Source organism: Spermophilus citellus, assembly GCF_964194105.1.
Source record: "Spermophilus citellus genome assembly, chromosome: 18".
Classification (NCBI taxonomy): Eukaryota; Metazoa; Chordata; class Mammalia; order Rodentia; family Sciuridae; genus Spermophilus; species Spermophilus citellus.
The window spans coordinates 27,549,522-27,567,484 of NC_138200.1; positions in this window are offsets into that span (position 1 = coordinate 27,549,522).

Below are 17,963 nucleotides of genomic sequence, written 5' to 3' on the forward strand. Positions count from 1 at the left end.
TTAGAGTTCCAAATTCATCTATCAATATTGGAGAAAACAGAGTGAAACCTAAAAATTCAAACTGTTACTGCAGAGGAATGCTTCAAGCTATAAGAACGAAATTTGGTGAGTCAAGTGGGAATGGTGTACTGATCATTACCTCCAAGTATCATCAAGTTTGAGTGAAATAACATTTGCTGAGATTTCAGGAAACTCGTAGTTTTTTGGAAGCTAGGCAACCCCTTTCAGACGAATTTGGTTTTCATCAGTCTCTGCTTAGGGCTACTTGAATAGTAAACAAACAGTACAGACAGAACTTAGAACTGCTTTATTTTGTCAAGTTTCAAGGAGCTAGCACAAACCGTGTTGGATTTAGAGTTCCAAATTCATCTATCAATATAGGAGAAAACAGAGTGAAACCTAAAAATTCAAACTGTTACTGCAGAGGAATGCTTCAAGCTACAAGAACGAAATCTGTTGAGTCAAGTGGGAATGGTGTACTGATCATTAACTCCAAGTATCATCAAGATTGGGTGAAATAACATTTGCTGAGATTTCAGGAAACTCATAGTTTTTTGGAAGCTAGGCAACCCCTTTCTGATGAAAGTGGTTTTTCTCAGGCTGTGCTTAGGGTTACTTGAATAGGAAACAAACTGTTTAGTTAGAACTTAGAACTGCTTTATTTTGTCAAGTTTCAAGGAGCTACCACAAACCTTGGTGGATTTAGAGTTCCAAATTCATCTATCAATATAGGAGAAAACAGAGTGAAACCTAAAAATTCAAACTGTCACTGCAGAGGAATGCTTCAAGCTATAAGAACGAAATTTGGTGAGTCAAGTGGGAATGGTGTACTGATCATTACCTCCAAGTATCATCAAGATTGGGTGAAATAACATTTGCTGAGATTTCAGGAAACTCGTAGTTTTTTGGAAGCTAGGCAACCCCTTTCTGATGAAAGGGGTTTTTCTCAGGCTGTGCTTAGGGTTACTTGAATACGAAACAAACTGTATAGTTAGAACTTAGAACTACTTTATTGTGTCAAGTTTCAAGGAGCTAGCACAAACCGTGTTGGATTTAGAGTTCTAAATTCATCTATCAATATAGGAGAAAACAGAGTGAAACCTAAAAATTCAAACTGTTACTGCAGAGGAATGCTTCAAGCTATAAGAACGAAATTTGGTGAGTCAAGTGGGAATGGTGTACTCATCATTACCTCCAAGTATCATCAAGATTGGGTGAAATAACATTTGCTGAGATTTCAGGAAACTCGTAGTTTTTTGGAAGCTAGGCAACCCCTTTCAGACGAATTTGGTTTTCATCAGTCTCTGCTTAGGGCTACTTGAATAGGAAACAAACTGTATACTTAGAACTTAGAACTACTTTATTGTGTCAAGTTTCAAGGAGCTAGCACAAACTGTGTTGGATTTAGAGTTCCAAATTCATCTATCAATATAGGAGAAAACAGAGTGAAACCTAAAAATTCAAACTGTTACTGCAGAGGAATGCTTCAAGCTATAAGAACGAAATTTGGTGAGTCAAGTGGGAATGGTGTACTGATCATTACCTCCAAGTATCATCAAGATTGGGTGAAATAACATTTGCTGAGATTTCAGGAAACTCGTAGTTTTTTGGAAGCTAGGCAACCCCTTTCAGACGAATTTGGTTTTCATCAGTCTCTGCTTAGGGCTACTTGAATAGGAAACAAACTGTATAGTTAGAACTTAGAACTACTTTATTGTGTCAAGTTTCAAGGAGCTAGCACAAACCTTGTTGGATTTAGAGTTCCAAATTCATCTATCAATATAGGACAAAAAAGAGTGAAACCTAAAAATTCAAACTGTTACTGCAGAGGAATGCTTCAAGCTATAAGAACGAAATTTGGTGAGTCAAGTGGGAATGGTGTACTGATCATTACCTCCAAGTATCATCAAGATTGGGTGAAATAACATTTGCTGAGATTTCAGGAAACTCGTAGTGTTTTGGAAGCTAGGCAACCCCTTTCAGACGAATTTGGTTTTCATCAGTCTCTGCTTCGGGCTACTTGAATAGGAAACAAACAGTACAGACAAAACTTATAACTGCTTTATTGTGTCAAGTTTCAAGGAGCTAGCACAAACCGTGTTGGATTTAGAGTTCCAAATTCATCTATCAATATAGGAGAAAACAGAGTGAAACCTAAAAATTCAAACTGTTACTGCAGAGGAATGCTTCAAGCTATAAGAACGAAATTTGGTGAGTCAAGTGGGAATGGTGTACTGATCATTACCTCCAAGTATCATCAAGTTTGAGTGAAATAACATTTGCTGAGATTTCAGGAAACTCGTAGTTTTTTGGAAGCTAGGCAACCCCTTTCAGACGAATTTGGTTTTCATCAGTCTCTGCTTAGGGCTACTTGAATAGTAAACAAACAGTACAGACAGAACTTAGAACTGCTTTATTTTGTCAAGTTTCAAGGAGCTAGCACAAACCGTGTTGGATTTAGAGTTCCAAATTCATCTATCAATATAGGAGAAAACAGAGTGAAACCTAAAAATTCAAACTGTTACTGCAGAGGAATGCTTCAAGCTACAAGAACGAAATCTGTTGAGTCAAGTGGGAATGGTGTACTGATCATTACCTCCAAGTATCATCAAGATTGGGTGAAATAACATTTGCTGAGATTTCAGGAAACTCGTGGTTTTTTGGAAGCTAGGCAACCCCTTTCAGACGAATTTGGTTTTCATCAGTCTCTGCTTAGGGCTACTTGAATAGGAAACAAACTCTATAGTTAGAACTTAGAACTGCTTTATTTTGTCAAGTTTCAAGGAGCTAGCACAAACCGTGTTGGATTTAGAGTTCCAAATTCATCTATCAATATAGGAGAAAACAGAGTGAAACCTAAAAATTCAAACTGTTACTGCAGAGGAATGCTTCAAGCTATAAGAACGAAATTTGGTGAGTCAAGTGGGAATGGTGTACTGATCATTACCTCCAAGTATCATCAAGATTGGGTGAAATAACATTTGCTGAGATTTCAGGAAACTCGTAGTTTTTTGGAAGCTAGGCAACCCCTTTCAGACGAATTTGGTTTTCATCAGTCTCTGCTTAGGGCTACTTGAATAGGAAACAAACAGTACAGACAGAACTTAGAACTGCTTTATTTTGTCAAGTTTCAAGGAGCTAGCACAAACCGTGTTGGATTTAGAGTTCCAAATTCATCTATCAATATAGGAGAAAACAGAGTGAAACCTAAAAATTCAAACTGTTACTGCAGAGGAATGCTTCAAGCTATAAGAACGAAATTTGGTGAGTCAAGTGGGAATGGTGTACTGATCATTACCTCCAAGTATCATCAAGATTGGGTGAAATAACATTTGCTGAGATTTCAGGAAACTCGTGGTTTTTTGGAAGCTAGGCAACCCCTTTCAGACGAATTTGGTTTTCATCAGTCTCTGCTTAGGGCTACTTGAATAGGAAACAAACTGTATAGTTAGAACTTAGAACTGCTTTATTTTGTCAAGTTTCAAGGAGCTAGCACAAACCGTGTTGGATTTAGTGTTCCAAATTCATCTATCAATATAGGAGAAAACAGAGTGAAACCTAAAAATTCAAACTGTTACTGCAGAGGAATGCTTCAAGCTATAAGAACGAAATTTGGTGAGTCATGTGGGAATGGTGTACTGATCATTACCTCCAAGTATCATCAAGATTGGGTGAAATAACATTTGCTGAGATTTCAGGAAACTCGTAGTTTTTTGGAAGCTAGGCAACCCCTTTCAGACGAATTTGGTTTTCATCAGTCTCTGCTTAGGGCTACTTGAATAGGATACAAACAGTACAGACAGAACTTAGAACTGCTTTATTTTGTCAAGTATTAAGGAGCTAGCACAAACCGTGTTGGATTTAGAGTTCCAAATTCATCTATCAATATAGGAGAAAACAGAGTGAAACCTAAAAATTCAAACTGTTACTGCAGAGGAATGCTTCAAGCTATAAGAACGAAATTTGGTGAGTCAAGTGGGAATGGTGTACTCATCATTACCTCCAAGTATCATCAAGATTGGGTGAAATAACATTTGCTGAGATTTCAGGAAACTCGTAGTTTTTTGGAAGCTAGGCAACCCCTTTCAGACGAATTTGGTTTTCATCAGTCTCTGCTTAGGGCTACTTGAATAGCAAACAAACAGTACAGACAGAACTTAGAACTGCTTTATTTTGTCAAGTTTCAAGGAGCTAGCACAAACCGTGTTGGATTTAGAGTTCCAAATTCATCTATCAATCTAGGAGAAAACAGAGTGAAACCTAAAAATTCAAACTGTTACTGCAGAGGAATGCTTCAAGCTATAAGAACGAAATTTGGTGAGTCAAGTGGGAATGGTGTACTGATCATTACCTCCAAGTATCATCAAGATTGGGTGAAATAACATTTGCTGAGATTTCAGAAAACTCGTAGTTTTTTGGAAGCTAGGCAACCCCTTTCAGAAGAATTTGGTTTTCATCAGTCTCTGCTTAGGGCTACTTGAATAGGAAACAAACTCTATAGTTAGAACTACTTTATTCTGTCAACTTTCAAGGAGCTAGCAAAAACTGTGTTGGATTTAGAGTTCCAAATTCATCTATCAATATAGGAGAAAACAGAGTGAAACCTAAAAATTCAAACTGTTACTGCAGAGGAATGCTTCAAGCTATAAGAACGAAATTTGGTGAGTCAAGTGGGAATGGTGTACTGATCATCACCTCCAAGTATCATCAAGATTGGGTGAAATAACATTTGCTGAGATTTCAGGAAACTCGTAGTTTTTTGGAAGCTAGGCAACCCCTTTCAGACGAATTTGGTTTTCATCAGTCTCTGCTTAGGGCTACTTGAATAGGAAACAAACAGTACAGACAGAACTTAGAACTGCTTTATTTTGTCAAGTTTCAAGGAGCTAGCACAAACCGTGTTGGATTTAGAGTTCCAAATTCATCTATCAATATAGGAGAAAACAGAGTGAAACCTAAAAATTCAAACTGTTACTGAAGAGGAATGCTTCAAGCTATAAGAACGAAATTTGGTGAGTCAAGTGGGAATGGTGTACTGATCATTACCTCCAAGTATCATCAAGATTGGGTGAAATAAAATTTGCTGAGATTTCAGGAAACTCGTAGTTTTTTGGAAGCTAGGCAACCCCTTTCAGACGAATTTGGTTTTCATCAGTCTCTGCTTAGGGCTACTTGAATAGTAAACAAACAGTACAGACAGAACTTAGAACTGCTTTATTTTGTCAAGTTTCAAGGAGCTAGCACAAACCGTGTTGGATTTAGAGTTCCAAATTCATCTATCAATATAAGAGAAAACAGAGTGAAACCTAAAAATTCAAACTGTTACTGCAGAGGAATGCTTCAAGCTATAAGAACGAAATCTGGTGAGTCAAGTGGGAATGGTGTACTGATCATTAACTCCAAGTATCATCAAGATTGGGTGAAATAACATTTGCTGAGATTTCAGGAAACTCATAGTTTTTTGGAAGCTAGGCAACCCCTTTCTGATGAAAGTGGTTTTTCTCAGGCTGTGCTTAGGGTTACTTGAATAGGAAACAAACTGTATAGTTAGAACTTAGAACTGCTTTATTTTGTCAAGTTTCAAGGAGCTAGCACAAACCGTGTTGGATTTAGAGTTCCAAATTCATCTATCAATATAGGAGAAAACAGAGTGAAACCTAAAAATTCAAACTGTTACTGCAGAGGAATGCTTCAAGCTATAAGAACGAAATTTGGTGAGTCAAGTGGGAATGGTGTACTGATCATTACCTCCAAGTATCATCAAGATTGGGTGAAATAACATTTGCTGAGATTTCAGGAAACTCGTAGTTTTTTGGAAGCTAGAACCCGTTTCAGACGAATTTGGTTTTCATCAGTATCTGCTTAGGGCTACTTGAATAGGAAACAAACTGTATAGTTAGAACTTAGAACTTCTTTATTGTGTCAAGTTTCAAGAAGCTAGCCCAAACTGTGTTGCATTTAGAGTTCCAAATTCATCTATCAATATAGGAGAAAACAGAGTGAAACCTAAAAATTCAAACTGTTACTGCAGAGGAATGCTTCAAGCTATAAGAACGAAATTTGGTGAGTCAAGTGGGAATGGTGTACTGATCATTACCTCCAAGTATCATTAAGATTGAGTGAAATAACATTTGCTGAGATTTCAGGAAATTCGTAGTTTTTTGGAAGCTAGGCAACCCCTTTCAGACGAATTTGGTTTTCATCAGTCTCTGCTTTGGGCTACTTGAATAGGAAACAAACTGTATAGTTAGAACTTAGAACTACTTTATTGTGTCAAGTTTCAAGGAGCTAGCCCAAACTGTGTTGGATTTAGAGTTCCAAATTCATCTATCAATATAGGAGAAAACAGAGTGAAACCTAAAAATTCAAACTGTTACTGCAGAGGAATGCTTCAAGCTATAAGAACGAAATTTGGTGAGTCAAGTGGGAATGGTGTACTGATCATTACCTCCAAGTATCATCAAGATTGGGTGAAATAACATTTGCTGAGATTTCAGGAAACTCGTAGTTTTTTGGAAGCTAGGCAACCCCTTTCAGACGAATTTGGTTTTCATCAGTCTCTGCTTAGGGCTACTTGAATAGGATACAAACAGTACAGACAGAACTTAGAACTGCTTTATTTTGTCAAGTTTCAAGGAGCTAGCACAAACCGTGTTGGATTTAGAGTTCCAAATTCATCTATCAATATAGGAGAAAACAGAGTGAAACCTAAAAATTCAAACTGTTACTGCAGAGGAATGCTTCAAGCTATAAGAACGAAATTTGGTGAGTCAAGTGGGAATGGTGTACTGATCATTACCTCCAAGTATCATCAAGATTGGGTGAAATAACATTTGCTAAGATTTCAGGAAACTCGTAGTTTTTTGGAAGCTAGAACCCGTTTCAGACGAATTTGGTTTTCATCAGTATCTGCTTAGGGCTACTTGAATAGGAAACAAACTGTATAGTTAGAACTTAGAACTTCTTTATTGTGTCAAGTTTCAAGAAGCTAGCCCAAACTGTGTTGCATTTAGAGTTCCAAATTCATCTATCAATATAGGAGAAAACAGAGTGAAACCTAAAAATTCAAACTGTTACTGCAGAGGAATGCTTCAAGCTATAAGAACGAAATTTGGTGAGTCAAGTGGGAATGGTGTACTGATCATTACCTCCAAGTATCATTAAGATTGAGTGAAATAACATTTGCTGAGATTTCAGGAAATTCGTAGTTTTTTGGAAGCTAGGCAACCCCTTTCAGACGAATTTGGTTTTCATCAGTCTCTGCTTTGGGCTACTTGAATAGGAAACAAACTGTATAGTTGGAACTTAGAACTACTTTATTGTGTCAAGTTTCAAGGAGCTAGCCCAAACTGTGTTGGATTTAGAGTTCCAAATTCATCTATCAATATAGGAGAAAACAGAGTGAAACCTAAAAATTCAAACTGTTACTGCAGAGGAATGCTTCAAGCTATAAGAACGAAATTTGGTGAGTCAAGTGGGAATGGTGTACTGATCATTACCTCCAAGTATCATCAAGATTGGGTGAAATAACATTTGCTGAGATTTCAGGAAACTCGTAGTTTTTTGGAAGCTAGGCAACCCCTTTCAGACGAATTTGGTTTTCATCAGTCTCTGCTTAGGGCTACTTGAATAGGATACAAACAGTACAGACAGAACTTAGAACTGCTTTATTTTGTCAAGTTTCAAGGAGCTAGCACAAACCGTGTTGGATTTAGAGTTCCAAATTCATCTATCAATATAGGAGAAAACAGAGTGAAACCTAAAAATTCAAACTGTTACTGCAGAGGAATGCTTCAAGATATAAGAACGAAATTTCGTGAGTCAAGTGGGAATGGTGTACTGATCATTACCTCCAAGTATCATCAAGATTGGGTGAAATAACATTTGCTGAGATTTCAGGAAACTCGTAGTTTTTTGGAAGCTAGGCAACCCCTTTCAGACGAATTTGGTTTTCATCAGTCTCTGCTTAGGTCTACTTGAATAGGAAACAAACTGTATAGTTAGAACTTAGAACTACTTTATTGTGTCAAGTTTCAAGGAGCTAGAACAAACCTTGTGGGATTTAGAGTTCCAAATTCATCTATCGATATAGGACAAAAAAGAGTGAAACCTAAAAATTCAAACTGTTACTGCAGAGGAATGCTTCAAGCTATAAGAACGAAATTTGGTGAGTCAAGTGGGAATGGTGTACTGATCATTACCTCCAAGTATCATCAAGATTGGGTGAAATAACATTTGCTGAGATTTCAGGAAACTCGTAGTGTTTTGGAAGCTAGGCAACCCCTTTCAGACAAATTTGGTTTTCATCAGTCTCTGCTTCGGGCTACTTGAATAGGAAACAAACAGTGCAGACAAAACTTATAACTGCTTTATTGTGTCAAGTTTCAAGGAGCTAGCACAAACCGTGTTGGATTTAGAGTTCCAAATTCATCTATCAATATAGGAGAAAACAGAGTGAAACCTAAAAATTCAAACTGTTACTGCAGAGGAATGCTTCAAGCTATAAGAACGAAATTTGGTGAGTCAAGTGGGAATGGTGTACTGATCATTACCTCCAAGTATCATCAAGATTGGGTGAAATAACATTTGCTGAGATTTCAGGAAACTCGTGGTTTTTTGGAAGCTAGGCAACCCCTTTCAGACGAATTTGGTTTTCATCAGTCTCTGCTTAGGGCTACTTGAATAGGAAACAAACTGTATAGTTAGAACTTAGAACTACTTTATTGTGTCAAGTTTCAAGGAGCTAGCCCAAACTGTGTTGGATTTAGAGTTCCAAATTCATCTATCAATATAGGAGAAAACAGAGTGAAACCTAAAAATTCAAACTGTTACTGCAGAGGAATGCTTCAAGATATAAGAACGAAATTTGGTGAGTCAAGTGGGAATGGTGTACTGATCATTACCTCCAAGTATCATCAAGATTGGGTGAAATAACATTTGCTGAGATTTCAGGAAACTCGTGGTTTTTTGGAAGCTAGGCAACCCCTTTCAGACGAATTTGGTTTTCATCAGTCTCTGCTTAGGGCTACTTGAATAGGAAACAAACTGTATAGTTAGAACTTAGAACTGCTTTATTTTGTCAAGTTTCAAGGAGCTAGCACAAACCGTGTTGGATTTAGAGTTCCAAATTCATCTATCAATATAGGAGAAAACAGAGTGAAACCTAAAAATTCAAACTGTTACTGCAGAGGAATGCTTCAAGCTATAAGAACGAAATTTGGTGAGTCAAGTGGGAATGGTGTACTGATCATTACCTCCAAGTATCATCAAGATTGGGTGAAATAACATTTGCTGAGATTTCAGGAAACTCGTAGTTTTTGGAAGCTAGGCAACCCCTTTCAGACGAATTTGGTTTTCATCAGTCTCTGCTTAGGGCTACTTGAATAGGAAACAAACTCTATAGTTAGAACTACTTTATTGTGTCAACTTTCAAGGAGCTAGCAAAAACTGTGTTGGATTTAGAGTTCCAAATTCATCTATCAATATAGGAGAAAACAGAGTGAAACCTAAAAATTCAAACTGTTACTGCAGAGGAATGCTTCAAGCTATAAGAACGAAATTTGGTGAGTCAAGTGGGAATGGTGTACTGATCATTACCTCCAAGTATCATCAAGATTGGGTGAAATAACATTTGCTGAGATTTCAGGAAACTCGTAGTTTTTTGGAAGCTAGGCAACCCCTTTCTGATGAAAGGGGTTTTTCTCAGCCTGTGCTTAGGGTTACTTGAATACGAAACAAACTGTATAGTTAGAACTTAGAACTACTTTATTGTGTCAAGTTTCAAGGAGCTAGCACAAACCGTGTTGGATTTAGAGTTCTAAATTCATCTATCAATATAGGAGAAAACAGAGTGAAACCTAAAAATTCAAACTGTTACTGCAGAGGAATACTTCAAGCTATAATAACGAAATTTGGTGAGTCAAGTGGGAATGGTGTACTCATCATTACCTCCAAGTATCATCAAGATTGGGTGAAATAACATTTGCTGAGATTTCAGGAAACTCATAGTTTTTTGGAAGCTAGGCAACCCCTTTCAGACGAATTTGGTTTTCATCAGTCTCTGCTTAGGGCTACTTGAATAGGAAACAAACTGTATAGTTAGAACTTAGAACTACTTTATTGTGTCAAGTTTCAAGAAGCTAGCCCAAACTGTGTTGCATTTAGAGTTCCAAATTCATCTATCAATATAGGAGAAAACAGAGTGAAACCTAAAAATTCAAACTGTTACTGCAGAGGAATGCTTCAAGCTATAAGAACGAAATTTGGTGAGTCAAGTGGGAATGGTGTACTGATCATTACCTCCAAGTATCATTAAGATTGAGTGAAATAACATTTGCTGAGATTTCAGGAAATTCGTAGTTTTTTGGAAGCTAGGCAACCCCTTTCAGACGAATTTGGTTTTCATCAGTCTCTGCTTTGGGCTACTTGAATAGGAAACAAACTGTATAGTTAGAACTTAGAACTACTTTATTGTGTCAAGTTTCAAGGAGCTAGCCCAAACTGTGTTGGATTTAGAGTTCCAAATTCATCTATCAATATAGGAGAAAACAGAGTGAAACCTAAAAATTCAAACTGTTACTGCAGAGGAATGCTTCAAGCTATAAGAACGAAATTTGGTGAGTCAAGTGGGAATGGTGTACTGATCATTACCTCCAAGTATCATCAAGATTGGGTGAAATAACATTTGCTGAGATTTCAGGAAACTCGTAGTTTTTTGGAAGCTAGGCAACCCCTTTCAGACGAATTTGGTTTTCATCAGTCTCTGCTTAGGGCTACTTGAATAGGAAACAAACTGTATAGTTAGAACTTAGAACTAGTTTATTGTGTCAAGTTTCAAGGAGCTAGCCCAAACTGTGTTGGATTTAGAGTTCCAAATTCATCTATCAATATAGGACAAAAAAGAGTGAAACCTAAAAATTCAAACTGTTACTGCAGAGGAATGCTTCAAGCTATAAGAACGAAATTTGGTGAGTCAAGTGGGAATGGTGTACTGATCATTACCTCCAAGTATCATCAAGATTGGGTGAAATAACATTTGCTGAGATTTCAGGAAACTCGTAGTGTTTTGGAAGCTAGGCAACCCCTTTCAGACAAATTTGGTTTTCATCAGTCTCTGCTTCGGGCTACTTGAATAGGAAACAAACAGTGCAGACAAAACTTATAACTGCTTTATTGTGTCAAGTTTCAAGGAGCTAGCACAAACCGTGTTGGATTTAGAGTTCCAAATTCATCTATCAATATAGGAGAAAACAGAGTGAAACCTAAAAATTCAAACTGTTACTGCAGAGGAATGCTTCAAGCTATAAGAACGAAATTTGGTGAGTCAAGTGGGAATGGTGTACTGATCATTACCTCCAAGTATCATCAAGATTGGGTGAAATAACATTTGCTGAGATTTCAGGAAACTCGTGGTTTTTTGGAAGCTAGGCAACCCCTTTCAGACGAATTTGGTTTTCATCAGTCTCTGCTTAGGGCTACTTGAATAGGAAACAAACTCTATAGTTAGAACTACTTTATTGTGTCAACTTTCAAGGAGCTAGCAAAAACTGTGTTGGATTTAGAGTTCCAAATTCATCTATCAATATAGGAGAAAACAGAGTGAAACCTAAAAATTCAAACTGTTACTGCAGAGGAATGCTTCAAGCTATAAGAACGAAATTTGGTGAGTCAAGTGGGAATGGTGTACTGATCATCACCTCCAAGTATCATCAAGATTGGGTGAAATAACATTTGCTGAGATTTCAGGAAACTCGTAGTTTTTTGGAAGCTAGGCAACCCCTTTCAGACGAATTTGGTTTTCATCAGTCTCTGCTTAGGGCTACTTGAATAGGAAACAAACTGTATACTTAGAACTTAGAACTACTTTATTGTGTCAAGTTTCAAGGAGCTAGCACAAACTGTGTTGGATTTAGAGTTCCAAATTCATCTATCAATATAGGAGAAAACAGAGTGAAACCTAAAAATTCAAACTGTTACTGAAGAGGAATGCTTCAAGCTATAAGAACAAAATTTGGTGAGTCAAGTGGGAATGGTGTACTGATCATTACCTCCAAGTATCATCAAGATTGGGTGAAATAAAATTTGCTGAGATTTCAGGAAACTCGTAGTTTTTTGGAAGCTAGGCAACCCCTTTCAGACGAATTTGGTTTTCATCAGTCTCTGCTTAGGGCTACTTGAATAGTAAACAAACAGTACAGACAGAACTTAGAACTCCTTTATTTTGTCAAGTTTCAAGGAGCTAGCACAAACCGTGTTGGATTTAGAGTTCTAAATTCATCTATCAATATAGGAGAAAACAGAGTGAAACCTAAAAATTCAAACTGTTACTGCAGAGGAATACTTCAAGCTATAATAACGAAATTTGGTGAGTCAAGTGGGAATGGTGTACTCATCATTACCTCCAAGTATCATCAAGATTGGGTGAAATAACATTTGCTGAGATTTCAGGAAACTCGTGGTTTTTTGGAAGCTAGGCAACCCCTTTCAGACGAATTTGGTTTTCATCAGTCTCTGCTTAGGGCTACTTGAATAGGAAACAAACTGTATAGTTAGAACTTAGAACTACTTTATTGTGTCAAGTTTCAAGAAGCTAGCCCAAACTGTGTTGCATTTAGAGTTCCAAATTCATCTATCAATATAGGAGAAAACAGAGTGAAACCTAAAAATTCAAACTGTTACTGCAGAGGAATGCTTCAAGCTATAAGAACGAAATTTGGTGAGTCAAGTGGGAATGGTGTACTGATCATTACCTCCAAGTATCATTAAGATTGAGTGAAATAACATTTGCTGAGATTTCAGGAAATTCGTAGTTTTTTGGAAGCTAGGCAACCCCTTTCAGACGAATTTGGTTTTCATCAGTCTCTGCTTTGGGCTACTTGAATAGGAAACAAACTGTATAGTTAGAACTTAGAACTACTTTATTGTGTCAAGTTTCAAGGAGCTAGCCCAAACTGTGTTGGATTTAGAGTTCCAAATTCATCTATCAATATAGGAGAAAACAGAGTGAAACCTAAAAATTCAAACTGTTACTGCAGAGGAATGCTTCAAGCTATAAGAACGAAATTTGGTGAGTCAAGTGGGAATGGTGTACTGATCATTACCTCCAAGTATCATCAAGATTGGGTGAAATAACATTTGCTGAGATTTCAGGAAACTCGTAGTTTTTTGGAAGCTAGGCAACCCCTTTCAGACGAATTTGGTTTTCATCAGTCTCTGCTTAGGGCTACTTGAATAGGAAACAAACTGTATAGTTAGAACTTAGAACTAGTTTATTGTGTCAAGTTTCAAGGAGCTAGCCCAAACTGTGTTGGATTTAGAGTTCCAAATTCATCTATCAATATAGGACAAAAAAGAGTGAAACCTAAAAATTCAAACTGTTACTGCAGAGGAATGCTTCAAGCTATAAGAACGAAATTTGGTGAGTCAAGTGGGAATGGTGTACTGATCATTACCTCCAAGTATCATCAAGATTGGGTGAAATAACATTTGCTGAGATTTCAGGAAACTCGTAGTGTTTTGGAAGCTAGGCAACCCCTTTCAGACAAATTTGGTTTTCATCAGTCTCTGCTTCGGGCTACTTGAATAGGAAACAAACAGTGCAGACAAAACTTATAACTGCTTTATTGTGTCAAGTTTCAAGGAGCTAGCACAAACCGTGTTGGATTTAGAGTTCCAAATTCATCTATCAATATAGGAGAAAACAGAGTGAAACCTAAAAATTCAAACTGTTACTGCAGAGGAATGCTTCAAGCTATAAGAACGAAATTTGGTGAGTCAAGTGGGAATGGTGTACTGATCATTACCTCCAAGTATCATCAAGATTGGGTGAAATAACATTTGCTGAGATTTCAGGAAACTCGTGGTTTTTTGGAAGCTAGGCAACCCCTTTCAGACGAATTTGGTTTTCATCAGTCTCTGCTTAGGGCTACTTGAATAGGAAACAAACTCTATAGTTAGAACTACTTTATTGTGTCAACTTTCAAGGAGCTAGCAAAAACTGTGTTGGATTTAGAGTTCCAAATTCATCTATCAATATAGGAGAAAACAGAGTGAAACCTAAAAATTCAAACTGTTACTGCAGAGGAATGCTTCAAGCTATAAGAACGAAATTTGGTGAGTCAAGTGGGAATGGTGTACTGATCATCACCTCCAAGTATCATCAAGATTGGGTGAAATAACATTTGCTGAGATTTCAGGAAACTCGTAGTTTTTTGGAAGCTAGGCAACCCCTTTCAGACGAATTTGGTTTTCATCAGTCTCTGCTTAGGGCTACTTGAATAGGAAACAAACTGTATACTTAGAACTTAGAACTACTTTATTGTGTCAAGTTTCAAGGAGCTAGCACAAACTGTGTTGGATTTAGAGTTCCAAATTCATCTATCAATATAGGAGAAAACAGAGTGAAACCTAAAAATTCAAACTGTTACTGAAGAGGAATGCTTCAAGCTATAAGAACAAAATTTGGTGAGTCAAGTGGGAATGGTGTACTGATCATTACCTCCAAGTATCATCAAGATTGGGTGAAATAAAATTTGCTGAGATTTCAGGAAACTCGTAGTTTTTTGGAAGCTAGGCAACCCCTTTCAGACGAATTTGGTTTTCATCAGTCTCTGCTTAGGGCTACTTGAATAGTAAACAAACAGTACAGACAGAACTTAGAACTCCTTTATTTTGTCAAGTTTCAAGGAGCTAGCACAAACCGTGTTGGATTTAGAGTTCCAAATTCATCTATCAATATAGGAGAAAACAGAGTGAAACCTAAAAATTCAAACTGTTACTGCAGAGGAATGCTTCAAGCTATAAGAACGAAATCTGGTGAGTCAAGTGGGAATGGTGTACTGATCATTAACTCCAAGTATCATCAAGATTGGGTGAAATAACATTTGCTGAGATTTCAGGAAACTCATAGTTTTTTGGAAGCTAGGCAACCCCTTTCTGATGAAAGTGGTTTTTCTCAGGCTGTGCTTAGGGTTACTTGAATAGGAAACAAACTGTATAGTTAGAACTTAGAACTGCTTTATTTTGTCAAGTTTCAAGGAGCTAGCACAAACCGTGTTGGATTTAGAGTTCCAAATTCATCTATCAATATAGGAGAAAACAGAGTGAAACCTAAAAATTCAAACTGTTACTGCAGAGGAATGCTTCAAGCTATAAGAACGAAATTTGGTGAGTCAAGTGGGAATGGTGTACTGATCATTACCTCCAAGTATCATCAAGATTGGGTGAAATAACATTTGCTGAGATTTCAGGAAACTCGTAGTTTTTTGGAAGCTAGAACCCGTTTCAGACGAATTTGGTTTTCATCAGTATCTGCTTAGGGCTACTTGAATAGGAAACAAACTGTATAGTTAGAACTTAGAACTTCTTTATTGTGTCAAGTTTCAAGAAGCTAGCCCAAACTGTGTTGCATTTAGAGTTCCAAATTCATCTATCAATATAGGAGAAAACAGAGTGAAACCTAAAAATTCAAACTGTTACTGCAGAGGAATGCTTCAAGCTATAAGAACGAAATTTGGTGAGTCAAGTGGGAATGGGGTACTGATCATTACCTCCAAGTATCATTAAGATTGAGTGAAATAACATTTGCTGAGATTTCAGGAAATTCGTAGTTTTTTGGAAGCTAGGCAACCCCTTTCAGACGAATTTGGTTTTCATCAGTCTCTGCTTTGGGCTACTTGAATAGGAAACAAACTGTATAGTTAGAACTTAGAACTACTTTATTGTGTCAAGTTTCAAGGAGCTAGCCCAAACTGTGTTGGATTTAGAGTTCCAAATTCATCTATCAATATAGGAGAAAACAGAGTGAAACCTAAAAATTCAAACTGTTACTGCAGAGGAATGCTTCAAGCTATAAGAACGAAATTTGGTGAGTCAAGTGGGAATGGTGTACTGATCATTACCTCCAAGTATCATCAAGATTGGGTGAAATAACATTTGCTGAGATTTCAGGAAACTCGTAGTTTTTTGGAAGCTAGGCAACCCCTTTCAGACGAATTTGGTTTTCATCAGTCTCTGCTTAGGGCTACTTGAATAGGATACAAACAGTACAGACAGAACTTAGAATTGCTTTATTTTGTCAAGTTTCAAGGAGCTAGCACAAACCGTGTTGGATTTAGAGTTCCAAATTCATCTATCAATATAGGAGAAAACAGAGTGAAACCTAAAAATTCAAACTGTTACTGCAGAGGAATGCTTCAAGCTATAAGAACGAAATTTGGTGAGTCAAGTGGGAATGGTGTACTGATCATTACCTCCAAGTATCATCAAGATTGGGTGAAATAACATTTGCTGAGATTTCAGGAAACTCGTAGTTTTTTGGAAGCTAGAACCCGTTTCAGACGAATTTGGTTTTCATCAGTATCTGCTTAGGGCTACTTGAATAGGAAACAAACTGTATAGTTAGAACTTAGAACTTCTTTATTGTGTCAAGTTTCAAGAAGCTAGCCCAAACTGTGTTGCATTTAGAGTTCCAAATTCATCTATCAATATAGGAGAAAACAGAGTGAAACCTAAAAATTCAAACTGTTACTGCAGAGGAATGCTTCAAGCTATAAGAACGAAATTTGGTGAGTCAAGTGGGAATGGTGTACTGATCATTACCTCCAAGTATCATTAAGATTGAGTGAAATAACATTTGCTGAGATTTCAGGAAATTCGTAGTTTTTTGGAAGCTAGGCAACCCCTTTCAGACGAATTTGGTTTTCATCAGTCTCTGCTTTGGGCTACTTGAATAGGAAACAAACTGTATAGTTAGAACTTAGAACTACTTTATTGTGTCAAGTGTCAAGGAGCTAGCCCAAACTGTGTTGGATTTAGAGTTCCAAATTCATCTATCAATATAGGAGAAAACAGAGTGAAACCTAAAAATTCAAACTGTTACTGCAGAGGAATGCTTCAAGCTATAAGAACGAAATTTGGTGAGTCAAGTGGGAATGGTGTACTGATCATTACCTCCAAGTATCATCAAGATTGGGTGAAATAACATTTGCTGAGATTTCAGGAAACTCGTAGTTTTTTGGAAGCTAGGCAACCCCTTTCAGACGAATTTGGTTTTCATCAGTCTCTGCTTAGGGCTACTTGAATAGGATACAAACAGTACAGACAGAACTTAGAACTGCTTTATTTTGTCAAGTTTCAAGGAGCTAGCACAAACCGTGTTGGATTTAGAGTTCCAAATTCATCTATCAATATAGGAGAAAACAGAGTGAAACCTAAAAATTCAAACTGTTACTGCAGAGGAATGCTTCAAGGTATAAGAACGAAATTTGGTGAGTCAAGTGGGAATGGTGTACTGATCATTACCTCCAAGTATCATCAAGATTGGGTGAAATAACATTTGCTGAGATTTCAGGAAACTCGTAGTTTTTTGGAAGCTAGGCAACCCCTTTCAGACGAATTTGGTTTTCATCAGTCTCTGCTTAGGGCTACTTGAATAGGAAACAAACTGTATAATTAGAACTTAGAACTACTTTATTGTGTCAAGTTTCAAGGAGCTAGAACAAACCTTGTGGGATTTAGAGTTCCAAATTCATCTATCAATATAGGACAAAAAAGAGTGAAACCTAAAAATTCAAACTGTTACTGCAGAGGAATGCTTCAAGCTATAAGAACGAAATTTGGTGAGTCAAGTGGGAATGGTGTACTGATCATTACCTCCAAGTATCATCAAGATTGGGTGAAATAACATTTGCTGAGATTTCAGGAAACTCGTAGTGTTTTGGAAGCTAGGCAACCCCTTTCAGACAAATTTGGTTTTCATCAGTCTCTGCTTCGGGCTACTTGAATAGGAAACAAACAGTGCAGACAAAACTTATAACTGCTTTATTGTGTCAAGTTTCAAGGAGCTAGCACAAACCGTGTTGGATTTAGAGTTCCAAATTCATCTATCAATATAGGAGAAAACAGAGTGAAACCTAAAAATTCAAACTGTTACTGCAGAGGAATGCTTCAAGCTATAAGAACGA